Source organism: Haemaphysalis longicornis, unplaced genomic scaffold (assembly GCF_048455015.1).
Source record: "Haemaphysalis longicornis isolate Haplotype H1 unplaced genomic scaffold, Haemaphysalis longicornis Haplotype H1 scaffold_10, whole genome shotgun sequence".
Classification (NCBI taxonomy): Eukaryota; Metazoa; Arthropoda; class Arachnida; order Ixodida; family Ixodidae; genus Haemaphysalis; species Haemaphysalis longicornis.
The window spans coordinates 84,332,462-84,351,828 of record NW_027526204.1 but is presented as its reverse complement, the minus strand read 5'-3'; the positions used below and the strand labels follow the sequence as shown (position 1 = coordinate 84,351,828).

Sequence of the window (19,367 nt, the reverse complement as noted above, 5' to 3'; positions counted from 1 at the left end):
GGAGTTCGTAGGGTAAAATCATGCATAAAAAAGGGAGGTTGTCGACACGCTCAAGTGCCGCCTAGCGACTTGCTCGTATGAATTCTGTGCATCTCATTTAGCTTTATATGGCGGGTAAGGCCGGCTGTGCAACGTGAAAAAAAAAAATGAAAAAGACAAAAACCAACGGAGCCAATCGGAAAGCTTAAACTATGCAGTTCAGGGAAAGCCAAAATGGTGTCGAAAGATGGGAGATCATTAAAACACACAGACGTGCTCGTTGCGGGACTTGAAGGCAGCAAGGAGTGGGTTAGGGAACGACAACAAAACGAAATGAGAAAAGGAAATGTAACAACATAAGCCAGAATGCACAAAAATTTAAAAAAGCAGCACTGGCACATTTCACTTACAACTGACAGCTTTCACTTGAAGGGGCCCGGTAGGGAAACAGGTATTTCTGTTGGTTCGTCTGCCTTGTCATTCTTTCATTAGGCGCTGCGGTTACCCCCCTGCCATGTATTTTGTTGCTGTATTTCGTTGCTGCAAATTTTTGCATTGCTTCTCGTACTTGTTGTAACAATATGACTACTCCCAGAGCGTTGAATAAAACAAAAAAATTCGACTAATCGCGTTATTTGCTGTCTCCTTTGTGGTCGTCGTGCCTGTCGGATACTTGGCAGTCAAAGTGAAACCCTCACAAAAGTACTGCTACAGGGCTCAGCCCCTGTGGGCTTGATGCTCAGAGATATTTTCCAGTAGATTAAAGGGACAGACAACCGATTTTTGTCGAGTATATATTCTCTATCCCAAATGAAAGGGCATCACTTAAAGCACCTTCACGAGAAACGGTTTTGCTGATAACGCCCTAGAACTTTTTAAATCGAAATTTTTAGATGTATGAGCCGTATGTGACCCTCCCAAAAATAATGCTGGCAACCATGAAATAGAGTAGCTCGGCAACATACTTTTGTCTGTATGCTAAATGAAAAACGATATTTAAAAACTTGTCCCCAGCTAAAAAAGTTTGAATCGCAGGGCATGAAGGCTCAGTTAGCTACGCTGTGAGCAACCCAGCGACGGCGGGTGGCGTGTCTTTAAAATTTTCAAAATAATCTTTAGAAATACACATACAAGTTAACCTTGTTTAAATACTTCTGTTAAAAGGTTTTCAATACTTAAATAAACATTTCAGCAGTTGCAGCAGCTGCCAGGTTTGCAGGTCACGTGACAGGGACACATATCGTAGTGTCAAGTTTCGACACTACGAACCACCACTCCTCCGATTTCAGGAAAATTGCTGCCAAATTAAAATTATTTCCGCCAAGTTGTTTACAAATTGCTTGTAGTTACCGGGATATATAAAACGCTGGCTTTCATACGAGCTAGAGAACATATACGCCACAAAAATCGGTTGTCTGTCCCTTTAACGTACCAGATGAACGCATGTTATCAGTGATTGTCGGGAACGGTTAAATACATTGTCTTCAAAACCCCAAATTTTTTGCCGCCGGTAATTGCAGGCACGTAATTACCGGTGGATTAAGAAGGCCTGGCAGCTCTTGTCAGCATTACTTAAAAATATTAGTTAAACACAGTAAAACGGTCGTCAAGCGATAAAAAGTTAAGACGGCGCTGCAAGAAACGAGCACTTGAGTGCTGCCAGGTTCCCGCCTTCGGAGTCAACATAGAGGATCTCTTTTATTCTTTAGCCCATAACCTCATCCTTGAATTCGTGCAACATTCTGTTGACAAATGCGGTTTTGTTGTTTTCCGAAACGCCAGGGGAATGTAAATTAGTTAGCATTTCGAACTGTTAACCTTTTAACTTCAGCCAAGCCACATCATATTTAAAGAGACGCCCCATTTGCAAAAACAGGGTGTATGCATTGGTTCCTCCATTGCACCGGGCCTTAGTTATTTAGTTGTCGCGGATATCGATCGCATCATTAGGTCCGTAATAACTGGCACGAATGTTCTGAAAGTGTTTCGCTTTGTTGACTATTTCTTGGTTGTTTTGAACTGTCAAGCACAGGCAACTTAATGTGAAAGCAGGAAGATGCTGGGCTTGTTTTGTGACGCAAAGTACCCTCTTGTTCTAACGCACGAACTGCAAGTCAATGGCAAAATTCGATATTTAGACATCTGGTTTTGGTTCAAGGATGTTGGTATCTGTTGGAGCTAGGGTCTCAGAGCCAACAAACCACTTCTTCCTTTCAACTCAGCGCACTCAAAGTTAAAAGAATTACAGCCTTGATGTGCTTCAAGAACGCTCTTGGAAGATCTTGCCCACACTGTATCACGGATGCGTTCAGCCAGCAAGCCCAAACACTGCTGAGTGCCCGTTACCGTCAGCATCTCCTGGTGTCGGTAGCCGAGAGCACTCTAGCAAAACGTCCCACCAAGCCACAAAGGTGTAATGCCCGCGCAGAGTGTAGGCAGAGGGTTGCTGTGATACCCTACGTACACACGATATCACATATTCTGAAAGAAGTGGCCCAGAGGTATGACGTGGATGCGGTCTTCTCTGCCCCTCACAAGCTCTCTAAGCTTTGCAAAATGACCGACCCGGAGGCAACCAAGCAAAGTGGCTGCGGCACAAAACATCGGTGACGTTTTGTTGAATGCGCAGAAATCGTAGTCTACCAAATTCCATGAACGTGCGGAAAAGTGTATGTTGACCAAACTTGGAGATGAGCGAACGATATGTTGAACGAGCACGCGAGCAAAGTAAAGAAATGCGCTGGAGGGGAGAGATGCGGAAGGCTTCCTGGCAAGCCATTGTTCGCATAGTAAGGACAGTTAGCGAGAAGTAAAATACCCTTCCATCATTAGAAAGTGCAAATCACGGCTGTCCCGTCAAATTTTCAAATCAGAAGGAATTTTAACAATCGGTGAGGCATGCGTCAGCATGGCCTCTATTACCTTGCCCGAGAAAAAACTAAATTTTCTAGGCATGCGCATATAAATCTGCGGTTGTACGGCTGTGTATATTGTGTCTCTTTCGAATTAAAACCAGCCGATAATTCTGCGCAATCATCGTCGTGTGTCTCTCTCTCTGTCTTTGCCTTTTTTGCGCTGCTTACATAGCCACTAGAGAACTGTGGTACTAAAATTTATTCCGTAATGCATAGTTTTGCATGTTTAGGTCAGCAAAGAAGCAGGTTAGCGCCGAGCTTGGTTTTCTTCCCTTCTCACAGCTTATCATGGTAAGAATGCTAGAGAGCATGCTAGACCCGCATGGAGCATTCGGCGCAGGCTCTGGTGTGGCATCATAACTCTAAAAAGACACAGAATGTGCAGTAAATGAAAACAGCTGCTCGACTGACATACTCGATATTGCGTCGAGCGTTAACACTTAGATAAACAAGAGACCGAGTGAGACGCGGCATGGCTGGCGACAAACACAGGCCCGGGGCCTTTGCCACCGGAAGAAAAGAATAGCAGCGTACGAAATGAAAAAAAAAATGCTCCAAATCTTCGAGGAAAGCAAACCGCGAATGAAGCAAATTGAAAGCGAGAGTGCTCTTCGGTTGAAAGAGACGGCGGCCCAATAAGTGCCCTCGGAGCATTTCGGGCGGTACTTTCAAGGCGCAGACAAAGGGTGCACTCACGCAGCTACGAGGTAATGACGGCGAGGGAAGCAAACAACCCGTGAGAAATGAGCGGAAAGGGAGGCAAACAAACGAACGGGACACTCGTCGCAAATGCCCTGCCACTTCTGAGCGCAAGAAAACGCGGGTGGATTGGGCTCGCATCCTTATTTGCTGAGCCTGCATCTGCTGACGACGACGCTTACGCCTTCTTCCCTTCTCTTTGTTGTTTCTGCGGAGGGCGTCGGCGCATTTTCCAGATTCGATATCCGCGAAGTGGCATTTCGCACCCTCCGTGCCCGACCGCCAGTCTTGAATGCAGAGAGATACAGGAGAGGAGCAGAGAGAGAGAGAGAGAGGGAGGGAGAGAGAGAGAGGCAGATAGTGTTAGAATGCGAGGGTACCCATCCAAATCTACATGCGGGAAATATTCGGCTTCCAGACGCCCTAGGATTTAAGGGTAGCACAAAGGAAGTTAACTTCAAGGCTGTCGAGGCGACGAAAAGAAGATTAGAATGCTGGTGGACAAAAAGCAGGGAGGGGAATATTGCCTAGGAGAGTTACCACCTTTAACAGGAAAAGAAAAGTATTTTGTGCCTAATAAGTTTTGTGCCTGCCCTAAAATCGCTAGTATTGACTCAAGAATGGAAAACAGGTATATTAGTCCTTTTTGATAAGATAACACGTCTTCACACCGCTACAAAGGGTAAGCCAATATCAATGATCATCATCATCATCGGGAACGAGGCAGAGAGCAAGTCGCAGGAGCGAGGTTCGGGGAAAATCGCTAAGCGGAACTGCTCAGTAAAACCGCATGCTGAATATATTCTACAATACGGGGCTAGGGAAAAAGAGGACACCAGAAGACAGCCCGCTGGCGTGCACGCAAACACATTCGAACTTCTCTTTTTTTGTGTCACGTACGAAGTACTGCGACACGTACGAAGGATGTATTGGGAAGGTTTCTGCAGCACAGGAACAGGGAAATGATAGATGAAACACGGCGCAGAAAAAAAAGGCAAGCGAAAGCGTCTAGGTGATGTTGACATCAGTCAGTTGCGGTGTGCATTAGCAGGTCCCGAAAAAAAAGGAATAAAACATGGCGCCCCACAGGCGTTCTGACCAATGACCCCAAGTAAGCGCCGACTTACAAAGTGAAGCATCGCTTCACCTCGAGCTGGTTTTACGTTAACACAATCACTGCTCCCCTTTTTCCATTTCCAAACGTTCCTAGGGGATAATAAGGGTATTACGATAAGACCTAAAATCGATGGCCTGCCTTGTAAACTTCCTTGCAAGCATGCATTATTGCATGCAGCTTCCTTCGATCACCACTGCATGGGGCCCTCAACCCACGAATTGTCAATTGTTTCGAATGAAAGACTAGAATTAAAAGCTCTAGGTTATAAACTTACAAAATCGCTTGGCTAAAACTGCACTTCTATCACTTGACTATCGGTGCACTTTCAAGTGGGGGAGCTCCGTCACTCACGGGCCGTTACCTTGACGCTGTATTCCAATTGGCACGCCAAATCTTTTTTCAATCCTGCAATTGGAGTGCCTAAAAATGTATTTTACTCTGGTGATAAGCTGGTGCCCATGCCACAAGAGTATCAAGAGCGCCTCGCTCTTGAGCGTTGCTCAGCAACGCAAACGTATTCGAAACTCGGAGGCAGGTACTACCCAAGGCCTCCTTTCCTGAGGCGTCGCCGGGGAGCAGATGAGGCCAGCGTGATTTTGTGTAAAGTGAATCGCAGCAGCACACCCGGCATGAATGCCAGCAGCAACAGCTAGAGCTCCCTGAAAACCGAGAGAACTCCGCAAAAAAAGCTTCGCTCTATTAACGCGCTAAAGCACAAAAAAAAATATCCGAAGTCATGCGCGCATTCAAGCAACACCTGATACTGCAAGCACCCGTCAGATCGCAACGGGTGACGCAGTGTCTCCTACAGAGTGCAGAGTATCAATGCAGGGCATAATATGCCAGCTCTAAAAAGAATAAAAAGGCGGAGAATGAAAATAATGCAAAAAACCCTGCAAAACAAATACAATATTCGGAGCAGTGCGTTGAAAGAAGAATGCTTGAATGCAGTGATTTCGTACGGACGAAGGGAATTCCTTTCGAAAGTGTTGCGCTTCCCACTTTTGTTTGTATTGTTGGAACGTATACGTAGGTCTTTCAATACTCGCTTATTTTATTCACCTTGCTTCCTGTTTGCTCTCACAGGCCACGGAGCACAGGTATCAAACCGGAAAGATCGCTACGTTGTGCCCTTCGTGGAGTAATACTTTCTTCCCGACTGAGGGGAAAAGCAGAAAAATTAAAACGCGAAAGAGAGGCTTCAGTAAGAGAAATATCTATCTGCAAGAAACACGACGACAAAAAACAGACAGAGGTACAGTGGAACGACGTTCAGACACATAGTCTGCGTATATTGCTACTTTCAAACGAGAAAACGGCAAAAGCGTTCAAGCGTGCGAGAAAGGCACAGCTCGGCAGTTTCTTTGACAGCAACGGAAGCCCGGAAGAAGCAGCATTGGAAGCGTATGATGCGCTCAGGAGAGAAAACGAAAAAGGAAGCAGAGAAAAGGAGCAAAAAAAAATATCGCGTATCAGAGGACACACGTCTCTCTGTAGGCCCCGTGGTGAAGCCTGCCGTGGCATGAGGGAAAACGTCGGCAGGGATTCTAACGCACGGACTTTGTGGGGGAAAAAATGAAATGCAGGTGCTGAGCTCATGGAGATTTTCTGCGCGGAATCCGGTTCAGTTCACGGCACTACGGACCGGAAATCGCTGAAATGCGTTGTTTACGGAGGCGGTTTAGCGTCTGCCAACAAAAGAGCGCGCTACACAGTCAGGAGCAGAGCTTCAGCCGAGATTTGGAAAGCGTTGCAAAATGGGTTTGAGGTGTTTGCACAACTCTTCACCAGTTTTCATTCAGAACTTTTTTTTGGTATCTTAGGACGTATTTTTGTTCATTGGTTTAATATGTTCTTCCCCTGGAGGCGTTGCCGTTAGCCGAGCCGCGCGAAAATATAGCAGTTTATTGTAAAACCGGGTTAAAACTGTATAGGACTCCAAAGTGTTCACTTTCGACTCTGCTGTTTTTTAGCACGTGGTTTTCTTTTGCGATATGGGTCCGTTTTGCTTGACAGAATTGTCATGAAAATAAACAACAAAATATTGCAAAGTAGAAAGACGAAGCGCAGACAGGAAGAGGTAAGTTGGCAGACAATGCGTAATATTCAATGTGTCCCAGGGCGAAAAACAAGAAAATTGCACATCAATTTTCGCAGTTTTTTAAACTCTTCTTGTCATCCTCTTCCGAAACCAAAGAAAGTTCATAGGGCAGTGAAAACCAACCATTCTCCTTGGCGGAGGGCGGTCTTTAGAACAAAGGCGCCGACCAGAAAAAGCTGTGATCGTGAAGATGCAATTTCAAGAAGTACTGTATATTCCTGCGGTAAAAAAAGAGACACCTGATAACAAAACGATTTGCGTATCTCTTTAAGCGAAGGAACAAAAACTACATTTCTCTCCTACCTTTCCAATGGGAATTAATATTTTGCAACGCATTGAAACTGAAGCATATTGACCATAGCGCAGAAATAGAACAATGCAACTGATATTCAGGAGAGCCTATAATTTCAACACGAAATAAACAAACAAGATTGCCCGCGAAAAATTGTTTGTTTGCCCATGTTGAAATTTTATTCTGATCCGTGTATAAGCTACTGTGAACCGACTAGCTCAGATTTCGTTATATACTAGAATCGAGCTTGGTTTATGGCGACCTAAAATCCATTGAAATGGGCTTTTTTTTAGACAGCCCCACAAGTTCCGCAGTCGCAGAGTTCGCTGACCAGTATACTCATGGCCCTTGCTCGAACACGGTGTTGGCTTTAGAGCTCTTGTCGAGCAGGCTCGTCTATTCGGAGGCTTGACGAGAGGCGCAGCTTGCAGCAGGGTAGTGTAGGAGATGACGACTTTATTTAACTTTGAAAAGTGCTGTAGGTAGAGTCTTTATTCCGGTGTGCCATTTAATCTCCCCGCGGTCTTGCAGCTGTCTACTGGGGCAAGAGCTCGCGAGTTCTCTCTACCACAGGCATTTGATTTATATTCTTTCGTCTAAGTGGATTAAAGCTCTTGGGAGTGGCTTAGGGTAGGGTAGATGTCGGGGCTATTTCTATAGCACTGACATTCGTATTGACATTCCTATACCATGCGGTAAATCGCGGCAGGGACGCCGCAGTTTCTGCGCAGCACCCACATGGGTGAAGTATCTGGCAGCAGTAGGGATACACCATAGACCAAATCGTCGAACCCCATTTACGGCACAGCGATTCCGACCCGGCCTCACGAGCACCGGTCGATCAGCTCTAGCATCTCTAAAGCTTAACCCTCTCATGGAGACGGAAGACGCCGCCATGGTCCCTCTAGGTATGAGGACCATGGCGGTCCTCTGAAACTTCACTCGTATACCGAGAAAGATGCACCGTCGACACCATAGCGCACAAAGAACGGCTAGGGCAGAGTCCCTTCAACGCAAATACGGAAAATCCCTGGAAGTTCCATACACTAACGCCACGGACTATGCCCGGTGTAAATTTAAAACTACGGTAACCGGAACACGCCTTTCTACCCTCACTAGCTTAACAGCAACGGATGGCCACGAGGCTACATGCTGAAGATACGGATACGGCCAAACCCGAGCCTCCATCATCATCATGGACTGCCAAGCGGCGTACAGAAATTATGCTCCTCGAAGAATTTCCAGGATTCCTTTAGACATCATCCTTCAACCACATCGGAAAACATAATCATCTGTGTCTCAGCCCACTCCTGCCTCTGCGGAAACAAGGTGGTGAATTCTTTTGCTCCAGATTTAGTCAGCTGAGCACCGTTAGAAGCAGAGGAAAGGACAGGTACCCTCTTCTCCCGTACAAGGATATTACAGAGCATTACCGGCTCGGCCGAGTACGACAACCTCCAGTCTCTGAGCAACTTACCAGGCCCTAACGGACGGCTTTTTGTCAACTACAGATTAATAAGTACTCACATTCTACGAGGCTACACGCTATACACCCCACATTCTACTATCACCTGTGCAGACACTGCGGCATCCCGGCCACGCTTTGCTACGTCTTTCGCTTTAAAAGAAAGCTTCTGCCAAGGAAAGGAAAACACAGTAATGGGCGGAGAAAAAAACCTGACTCGCTTACTTGCAAAAGGACGTGGCGAATAACTCATGGAGTGAACAAGAAACCACTACGCTTTCTTTTTGCCGGATGGCATCGCTTTACCAATTTGGCGTTTTTCTACGCTGCTGCACCGGGTAAAAAGCGGCTATTCCTGTCGATGGAGTGCACCAGACGAAATGGGAAAAGAAGCGTGTAGAGAAACATGCAACTGCCAGCATTGAAATTTATGGCGCAGAATGAATTATTTACTTCAAGATCTCGCACTGAAGCTTTGTGGGGCAATGTAAACAAGCCGTCGTAGCCAGATCTTGAGAGGAAATTGATGGTCGTGCCGTTCAGCCTTCCTCCTTCGCAAATGTTTGTACTCAAAAGTTTCCGGACATAACGGTGATGGCCTTTCCAATGCTAGTAATGGGAGTGGAGTGAAAGGAGCAATTTTGTGAAATATTTGCCTCGTATTTGGCAAGGCAGCTTCACTTTGCGTGCGGGGAAAAAGGCTGTTAGCACACACAAGGGAGAGACGGCATCAGGCGAATAATAGCTGCACGGGATATTGTCCGAGCGGCGTGTGAGTACTCATCGGGTTATTGCCTGAGCTACGCTCCGCAAATGCACACGAGGAACATTTGTAGAGAAACTGTTCGGCTTTCGTGCAGAATACAAACTGAATATTCGAGCACAAGGCTCTGAGAGTGTTAAGAATGTTCGTGAATTGGCTTCCCCTGCGGTCGTTATAACAGCGTAGGCAATCATGCGTAACGTTGAGCGGAACTATTCAGTAGCAGAACGGTCTAAGACTATTGCTATTATGTAAGTTTGAGATATACAAATTTAGATTCAAATATGGCTAAAGTACTGTTTCAGAGGAGAGAAAAATTAAATAACCATGGTTTAGCAAACAGCAGCGTTCGGTTAATCTTAAACGTTTGGCTCAGAAAACGTACTGCTGTGTCTTACTAACAAGGATGCGAATGTTACTGTGAAGAGGACCACTGACCTAGACATCAAGGGGCCCTGCACCACATACTACCGACTATTCGGAATGCATGTTGGGGGTAAACACTATTGTACCGTCGATCTCCTCCCGCAAAAATTATAAAGATCCCGTTACGTATCACCGGGTTTACGCGAGAGGCACATGCGTTGCCTCTCAACTTGACCTGAGACTTCGCAATGACGGCGACCAGCTCGCTCCCTGAAGGGGTGGGGGGGGGGGGGGGGGGAGGTTGGCTCATGATGTTCTCTTCGGCGGCCGTCGATACATCAAAGGCCGGGGAGTCTGCCCTTTTTCTCCGCAACGTGCAGTAGTCTTTCCTGTGTGATGCGGGTTAATGCAGCAACTGCTTCCTGCTCGCAAGCAAGCGCTCATGCTTGTAGGCCGTTTTTGAAACAACAGACGCTTGTCAAGTAGTCCCGTTGAAAATGAGCTACTGAGTTGGTCACTGCAACTACGCGCGCATATCAACCCCCCCCCCTCCCAACACACACACATGCACACATGCACACACGCACGCACACACGCCCACACACGCCCACACGCGCACACACGCACACACGCACGCACACACGCACGCACACACGCCGTTATTTATGGCCGTTATTAGCTATGATTATGCACGCGCGTGCACGCGCACGCGCATGAGCACAGCTGTAACTGCCCCTCTCTTATTCGCGGCTGGCGAAATGAGGAACAACAGCGGTTCCCAGTACTGCAGTTTGCGGTTGCGCAACCCTAGACTAAAAGGGTGCCAGTTATCACTTTTGCCTGTGCCTCCACCCCATTCTCAAACTAAACAACGTACAAAACAGGAACGTGATATAAGGGAGGAGCTTTGCCGCGGTCCTCACTGCCTTACATGCGTAATCATGCGAACGGCAATTAAACTTCGAAGTTCGATATCTCGGAGTAGGGATGCGTTAAAAGAATTCTGCCAAATGAACCTGCGTGGGAAGACGATTGCGTCTAACTTTTAAATAGAAACATGCCTGCTTACTGCAGCCAATAAAAAGTTAATTATTCAAGTTTAGTTAGTTAGGCCGCTGAGATCACTAATTACCACCTCATTCAGAATCCTCCTCGGCGCATAAGTTTACTGTAGAGTTAGGGTTCACGTAGATCTAAGCGCCTAATTAAAAAAAGGACTGTCTACCTAACTTTGATCACCCTGTATATGACTTCTTAATTGACCAGACGCGTAGGCTAGAGAAGAAAAACAATAAAAGTATGGCGCAGCTAAGATGCAATGCAAATGGCTGAGAATGCGGGAATTACCTTGGGTTCGTGTGCTTGAAAACAATGATGAATTTTGATACCGCAAGCACTGCGAGCACCTCTCAATAGAAGTGGTATTGGGTTGTACTTGTTAATGAATGTCTGTCCCAGGGCGAAATGCCAGAGGATGTTTTGAGATAATTGATTTCCTATATTTATTTTGGGCTCCTGAAGGCTTTCGCCATTTTCCCTTAGCAATCTTCGGGATCTTTAGGCTTTATTTCATTTGTAAATTCCTGAGTGCGCTTCTTTTCAGTTTAGAATTTTCGCTATAACAGGGCCGGGTACTTTTAAAATATGCGACGGCCTCGCTAACAGCATTTTCGTTGGGAAAGGTTTGTTGCAGTTTTTTTTTTAATTCTTAACTACTGCTAAGTTACGTATGCTTTAAGGTGTATAGTTATGGCCGTTATTAGCGTTGGGAGTAAGGTTAGTCCCGAAAACCATCAGGGCCTTTATTAATTGCGCTGTCAGCCATTACCCTGGTACCAACAAGAAACGCACACGGTCTTCGTTATCCTCGTGCCTTAACTTAAACCGAGCATTGTTGCTGTGCTCACGTACCCAATGAGGTATGTTTTTGCTGCGAAACAAAACTGCTCTTTCTTTTACTGGAACCTGGATAGCCAGCGGGTAATTATTTAAGCTGCTTTTAATTTTTCCCGGAAAAAAATGCGAACAGCTCAAGTAGCTTTGGGAGAAAAGGGACTTCGGCATCGCCGAGGTAAAAAAAAGTACTTCTGCGAACTCCATTCTCGAAGGAATGCGAGTGATGTCCTTGACGCAGCGAAAGCGCTAATTGCGCGAGTTTCCCGAGCGGAAAGGAATGCGGCGCTGTGTTTTCTGCGCAGTTCTTTTTTTCTTTTTATATTGTTTCGTTCGTGGTTAGGTTAGCTTAAGCTGAGTGTGATGTTAGCCCGCACGCTTTGGGGCGCATAGTTCGAGGTAGTCGCTCTAGCGGACAGAAATGCGAAATACGTGAGTGTAACTAAGAAAACACTATGCTCGCAAACTTTGCGCGATTGAAGTTTACCCACGATGATTGTCTGAGTAACAATGGACCAAGTGCTGCCTCAGCCACGACCACCGCCACAGGAGACGATAAGGGGTATATGGCATCTGCGAAGGTACTCAGTTAACAATTGGACTCTTCGAAAGTTGTTTCGCACTAGGCCGCAGAAAAAGCGTTCCTCCCTTTTGTCTATTTGTATAAGCAGCCACACAACTGCAGAATTGCGCAGGAATAAAAAGAGGGGACTGAATTGCTCCGTTAACTCGAGCACGCAAATAAATGATCTTGTGAGAAAACGCAATCGTTTATTTGTTTCAACGTAAGTTCAGCGGGAATAAAAATAGATTATTTAGTAAATGTTACAAACAGAAGCTCTGAGGTCAATAAAAAATATTTGTACTACACGCTTACTGGAAACGTGCATTGCAACGATGTCAAGCGCGGCACTCACAAAGCAGTACATAGTCTACTTCCAAAGCCAAGTCGTTCAACCCTACTGAATAAACATGGACATAATAGCAAGCCCATGTCGTCTCAAAAGAGGCGGCGCGCATGTTCTACCCCTCATGTTTGTATTCGTCGACACCTGAAACATTCCTGATCTTTTGCACGTTCTCTCGCATAAACTATAAGAAGATGTCAGCCACTCATAGGTGACCAAACAACGAAAAAGTGCTTGATTAGTTCCTCGTGACACGCAGCAAGGAGATTCTTATGCCACGCAGACAGTTGTTCTTATTGCACGTTGTAATTTGTACTGTCAAATTATTTTACAAAGGTGCTATTTGGACTTCTTTGATGTGTCAATGGGATCGACTATGGTTCAGACCTATCAGCAGAATATCACAAATATCTGGTCGCATTCAAGCTCGTAGAAATGCTATACAGAGGAGGAACGGCTGCAATTTGAACCAACATTAATAAACCTGTTGGCGGGTATAATACCGCAAGAGCAGTTCGTTGTAATCCTGAGGCTCACCCGCAATGCAGCTTTCCCAGGGTAGTAAAACACACCGAAGCACAAAAAAATCAATAGATGGTACGATAGTTTCCATTCGAGCAGCTTTGTGAACATGGCATTTTGTTGGTGCCGTTAAGCTCTAATTTGAGGTGTTACAAGAACTCCAAACGGCTAGATTTCGGTGTGGGAGGGCTGAGAAATCTTGAGCCGATGACTGAAAAAACACATAAATAAATAGAAATAAATGCGGTAACCACTGCTCGGTGATTTGACGGGTTGTGTATACCACGTTCGCCGTACTAAACACCCCCCCCCCCCCCCAGCCAAGAAAAAAAGGAAGAAATTTATTGGACAGAAACGTTGAGCCGCCTGTTTATACGTGCTGCGGATTGGCTGGGTGCACACGCCTGTCACAGAATAAAAGAGGATACTGTAGGCCGGGTGAGAACAAGTCAGCATCATTTCATATTCCAAGAGACCTAGTAAGCCCCCACGTGTCCAACACCAGCCAAGCGTGGGAAACGGAGATATTTTAATCCCGTGTAGAAGGGAACGCAAAGGACGAGGCTGGGACGCTAAGAGCCGCGCTTTTCCAGACAGCTCGGGGTGGTCGGTATGGTGAATGATGATGATGATTATTATCGTCTAAAGGCGCAAGGCCAGCAGAGGATAAAGAGCGCCAAAAATTGTCTGTGTGATGAAGCCCGGTAGGCTCCCCTAAGAGAGAGAGAGAGAGAAAATGACTTTATTGAAGGTTCCTGCGGAGGGTAGGGGCCTCGGCCACGCAGGGTTTGCCCTTCCTAGACGAGTCCCCTAAACACCTCGTACGCCTTACTCAGAGTTCGAAGTGCCTAATACTAACCTAGCTTTTCTGGTTGGGAAAACAAAAAAACGCACAATAAAAAGTGAGAAAATAACGAATTTATACATATTGAACACTGACGCACCTTCATTACCAAATAAAGCATCTGAATCGTGGGGATAACTTTTAATGCGAAGATTTATAAGGCTCACTGGTGCCTTCCATCGTTACGCCAAAAGGCACTGCAGGAAAGGCAACGCACACAGTGAACGCCATAAGAGAAAAAAAAAAAAACGCTTCCCGTTTTACTAGCAATCAAACTTTGGCCCCTCCCTTTATGAAACCGTTGTTTATCCGATTGTGCCATTCCGGCACAAATTTTGTACATTGGAATTTGACTCACTCAGGTTGCATGCGAGAAAGCTTCGCGTTTTAGCAATATTTCGGTTAAGAAAGAGGCTTTTTCTTTAATTCTAAGAAAACTTATTGTTGTAATAGACGGGACACGTTCTTGAAAAGGCTGACAATACACTGAACGTAAAACTATTGAAATACTTTTTTTACTTTTTTTTTATTTCTCTGTAGTGATAGTGCGCCGCGCTTAAATAGTAGTCAAACCTTTCTCTAGAGGTGTGTTAAGGTTAATATATAGTCACAGCACAATGTAGTTCTGCCCTTACGTCAAATTGTGCAACAGGGCTTGCACACCGATGGGCATGTGCTGTAAGATAACTACAACAACCAAAGAGTGCACGAGGATCTTGGTTAGAAATCTTGGTTCAGAGGAGTGCCTTAGGTGGCGACCTTCTTTCGCACATAAACCTAGCTTGACGTGCAAAGATTGAAGAGGGGAGGAGGAGTTTAGAGTGGTACGGACCGAATGAAGCTTAAGTCCAGCACGGGTGTGGTACTAACTTTTGACGTGCTGACAAAATGGCTGTGATATATGCGTCGGACTCCATAAGACTGTAGCAAAATGCACTCGACGCGTATCTCCTCAACGAATACATTAATGTGTCAGGCGCCACCGCTTTTTACCTCTACCGTTACGTGAAAGATGAAGCGAATTTAAATCTCATTTAGGTTCTTTCCAAAATAACAGCTTAGCCGCTGCAATGCGGGAGGGTGTGCATATATTTTATGGATTTTTTCATGATTGTTATGATTGCAGCAGAACCGACCGCAGGGCTAGGTGGTTTTGGTTTATCGTAAACGGCGCTTGAGGACCTAAACGAGAGGAGACGGGACGGACTTAAGACGCGGCTGTGTTTGCCCCTCTTTTCTCCTCGGCGTCTTCAAGAGCTGGTTACGATGCTATGACTCTCCCTGCTGTGTATGATAACCGAGTCGCTAATTTCGTTTTGAACGCAAGAGCCTGTGAAGAGCAGTAGACACAAGAGTGCAGGAGAGCAGAGCGATAAGAGTGCTCTTACATACTTTGCCGCGGACCGTGCCCACGGCTGAATTTAAAGGATTTCATTCTATGCTTAGCACACCGTCTGCGCATGGCTGCGAGCACGCTTGCGAGATTTTTGACATGAGTTTTGACATCGCCCAACGGCTTCTGTGTTTGTTCTGTGTCTAGACAGTTCGCTCTCGTCTCTACTCCCCCTCCCCCCACCCCCCCAAAATAAAGCGTCTATGCTCCTTCATATTACTGCAGTCTTCCGGAAACTAACCGCTGCATATTTTCATGCTATGCATCCGGGGCAAAATAGGGTGCAGGATTGGCTGCCGAATCGCCTTATGTCACGTTTTCATGGGTGCGCTCATTTCGCTCGCAGCTAGACGAGGCAATAGTGGCTTTGTGATTGGTGAGAGTTTATTGAATACAAGACGTAATGAACGGCTTCGTTCTAACTTGATATCGCTTGACAGTTGGCTGCACCTTTGTCTGGGGCTAAACAAGTGGGTCAAAACATGGCAACTAGACGTAAATGGAGGACATATTTGTCCTCCAATTTTCGTCATACCGAGAAAAAAAAAGACAAAGCAGAAAGGCGCTCGCAGAAAATGGCGATTGGAACAAGTGCGGCAATGAATTGCATAGTGCCAATTGAATTTGAGCCGCACCATGTATATCGTTCAAATTGTGTTAGTCATTTACTATTTTTTTCATGAATATTGAAAAACTGTTCGTTAGAAAAGTGCTTCCTTTCTTCTCCCATGGTGTCCATAATATTCGATCATATGAAGAAAATTGATCACTCCAGAACTCGCTAAGGCCACGGTGAACGCCCGAATGTGTAGGGTGGTATTTCTCATTGACTGGTTGAGCCACCACCGGTTACTGATTTTCCTCAGCGCCTTGTGGGAAATTGAATGTAACAGCGCTGTGTGATTACAGCCAACCGTACGAGCACACTGAACAACCTCCCGCAACCCATGACCTGTACGACTTTTGCTACACCCGCCACCAAGTGTTATAACGTACATGGGGCAGTATGACCTGTGGCAGTACGAAACATGGCAGTACGAAACCGTACGAAACATGTGGCAGAATGAAGCATGTGGCAGTAGAAAACAGTATGAAACATTTGGCAGTACGAAGCGCCTGCAAAACGTTCGTGTACGAGGTGTAAACGTTTGCAAAACCGAGGACGATAGCTTTCAATTTTATACTATGTTAGCATGAAGCTTATGGCTCCGCAAAGCTTGAAAACCACTATATCGGCTGCCAGAACTTCTGGTCAGTGAACGTTGAGAAAATTGTCAAGACAAAACAAGAATAACCAATCTTGCGAGAAGCAGAGAATTGATGTTTGTAAGGGTTTAAAAGCTGGTAAAAATCTTAATGCGGAACCTGCGCTACCAAGGCTCGATGCACCTCTTGATGAAGAAGTGTAACCCGCAGCACTAGTACAAGCTGGCGCTGTACACGCTACCACTTTTCCGGATTTGCATAGTAATACGCAACGCTGGAAAATATTTTGCACGCTAAGACTGAAACACCATGTATGAAACTGAAACTGACTGAAACTCCATGTATGGTGGTGGTCTCACAATTTTTGCTAATGATTTCTGGGTACTTTGAGTTGATAAATGGAATGAATTCACACGCAGGCCGCTAATGACGCCTTGAACGTACAGCACGTTTCAGCTAGACGCCGAGCGGAAACGCTGTTTACTGTGTTAGAATGCTACTGCAGTTACGCCTTGATGTAATGAAGATCTGTGTAACGAATTCCTGGATTAAAAAAAAAAGTTTTTCATTCCCTATTGTCAAGCCTATTGAAACCGTTGTGTTTGGTACCTCTGTGTAACGAAAACATAGTGATGGCTTACCTTGATGTAACGAATTCTCCACTCTGATTGACCACTGTCTTTTGCAGTTTTGCTGAAAAAAATCGGCTGAAGATATGCACTAATTTAGCGAACTTTGCCAGCACCGCAAACTACCGTGCGTTTCCAGTGTGAGCATGGCGTCGGTTATGTGCTAGTCCCGCATGTCGGAGTGTAGTCACGTGTCTCCACTTCTTTCTGTGGTGTAGGTCCGTCGGTGATGAGTTCAGCTGCCAGAAAGTGATAAGTTTTCTTTTCAAGACAAGCTTGCAACGTCAGCTGCAGTCTCCGCCGGCGAGAACGATGTACGTTGTCGCCCAGTACAGTATCCCAGCTAGCACCCTGCCAAAGCGTTTTAGTACGGCAACGAGCATCAAGTTCGCGTAAAGGCGCCCTTTCAGCATAAGTTTTTTTTTTCTTGAAACTGGTTAAGGCACCGAAAAGTGTGAAAAAGCGAAATTGATACTGATGTTACGTTTGCGAATATGCGGGTAAGTGACCTTGGTTCTTTGTAGTGCAGTATTAACTTCGTGGGAAAGCAGAAGTCGCAAAGCACGCATTTTTAATGGTATAATAAATTCTTATAAGGAGAGTTCACGATCCCTAATGTCTGCCCTTATGATTTACTTTCTTCTTCATTTACGGGAGCCTTAGCTTGAAACCTGCATGTAGCGGAAACGTGCATGTAACGAAAAATTGTGAATTTTCGTCTACTTCGTTACATTCAGGTTGAACTCTATCTGTATACAGTGAATCCGTATACAGGCTTGTATACAGGAAATTTAAGTTAAACGAGTCGTCCCAAATGATAGTATTGTTAAACAACATTGTTTATTCAATGTCGACTCTTTACGCTGCTCTGGCATGACTGATTTGGATGAACAGAACAAAAAGGAAGAGATTGTTACTTGTGTGCTTGTGCTGTTCATGCCATTGGCATCGGCTTTAGTTCCTGCGGCACTGACTGCTGGCTTGTGAACAGTGTAAACATATTGTGGCTTCTTCCTGTACCAGCGACGCTCACCTTACATAATTTTCCTTTCAAGTAGCATTTCTTAAGGCCATTTGCTCATCCTTTACTGCAGTGTCCTGACTGCTCCGGGCTCATAATCTCTGCAGCTTGAAAGGCGATACGGTTATATGGCGGGCTGAACATATTTTGTTTTCGGCGTGCCTACGACGCTGCCAAAATCCTATTTACTCAGGCGTAAACAAACCCAGCCAGAATATATAATCATCCTATACGCAACGAAGTCAGCCTACCCAGCCTCGATTCTTTCATGCTCAAAAATGGTCAGCCTTCGTGGGAAGCTTACGACAGATTGTCGCGAGCTGCGGCATTAACATACTCTCCCACAAGTCCCACGACCCACTAGAGAGAATGGGTCAGGGGAGGTAATAGCTGCAGTCCGAAGGTCAGGGAGGATTCAGACGGACACACTGGTACAATGAAAAACACATAAGACGGTGGCTACAAACACGGTAAGAGGTCTTAGAGTCATGCGCAGTGATTTTTTTTCATGGAGCAAACTTTGCCAGGAAAGCTTAGCTATCGACACGCTTTGTGTCCACTAGATTACCTTGGAAGAAAAAAAAAGATTTCTCCAGTAGTCACGTGTCTCTTTTTCGGTGTACAAACAAAAAATTCCGCCATCTCCACGAAGTGAATCATGATGAGAGGGGCGAAGCTAAAATGTTTATCGGTAAAACTGTGAAACATTCGCCCACACATCATAGAAAGACCCGACACGTTGTTGTAGGTCGTCTTGACGGCGTGCACCATATGAATGAGTGAAGGACATAAGTCGCGTTCGTAGCCATGCTCGCGCCTCCGTTTGTAGCGCAGTGGGAAGAGCGCCACGTACCTCCCGTCGCGGTCAGAGAGTCGAGGGATCGAAACCGGGCGGCGCCGCGTCAAGACCACCACTCCTCGCTCACAAAGCTTGAGACTTCCCACCGCTCCGCTGGCAAGCCCGTCGACGACGTCGACGTTTGTGTTGATCATGTAGGGCTTCTTTGGGACAATGAGAATCTCTATGGGTGAGTTGGCAAATTTGGTGTGTGACATTTTAGCCGCCTTGGCCGTCGCCTTCTGCAGAGCGTCTTGTGTGGCGTACCCCCGGTATGTGTCTTGAGCCCGCAGACGACGAACGACAACCTCTTCTTCCTCTCCTCTTTGTTGGGTAGCAACGAACGCGTTGAACGTTTTGACCTCTTCGTCCAATCTCTGGTTGGTCAATTTCTAGGGGCATCCTGCCACAATCAT

At 45.8% G+C, this 19,367-nt stretch overlaps 1 protein-coding gene across 1 annotated transcript in view; it reads left to right on the top strand.

The window, feature by feature from the left end:
- LOC144158861 (uncharacterized) overlaps positions 1-19,367 on the top strand; it is a gene marked incomplete at its 5' end in the record, with an annotated part of 86,857 nt that overhangs the window by 24,591 nt on the left and 42,899 nt on the right.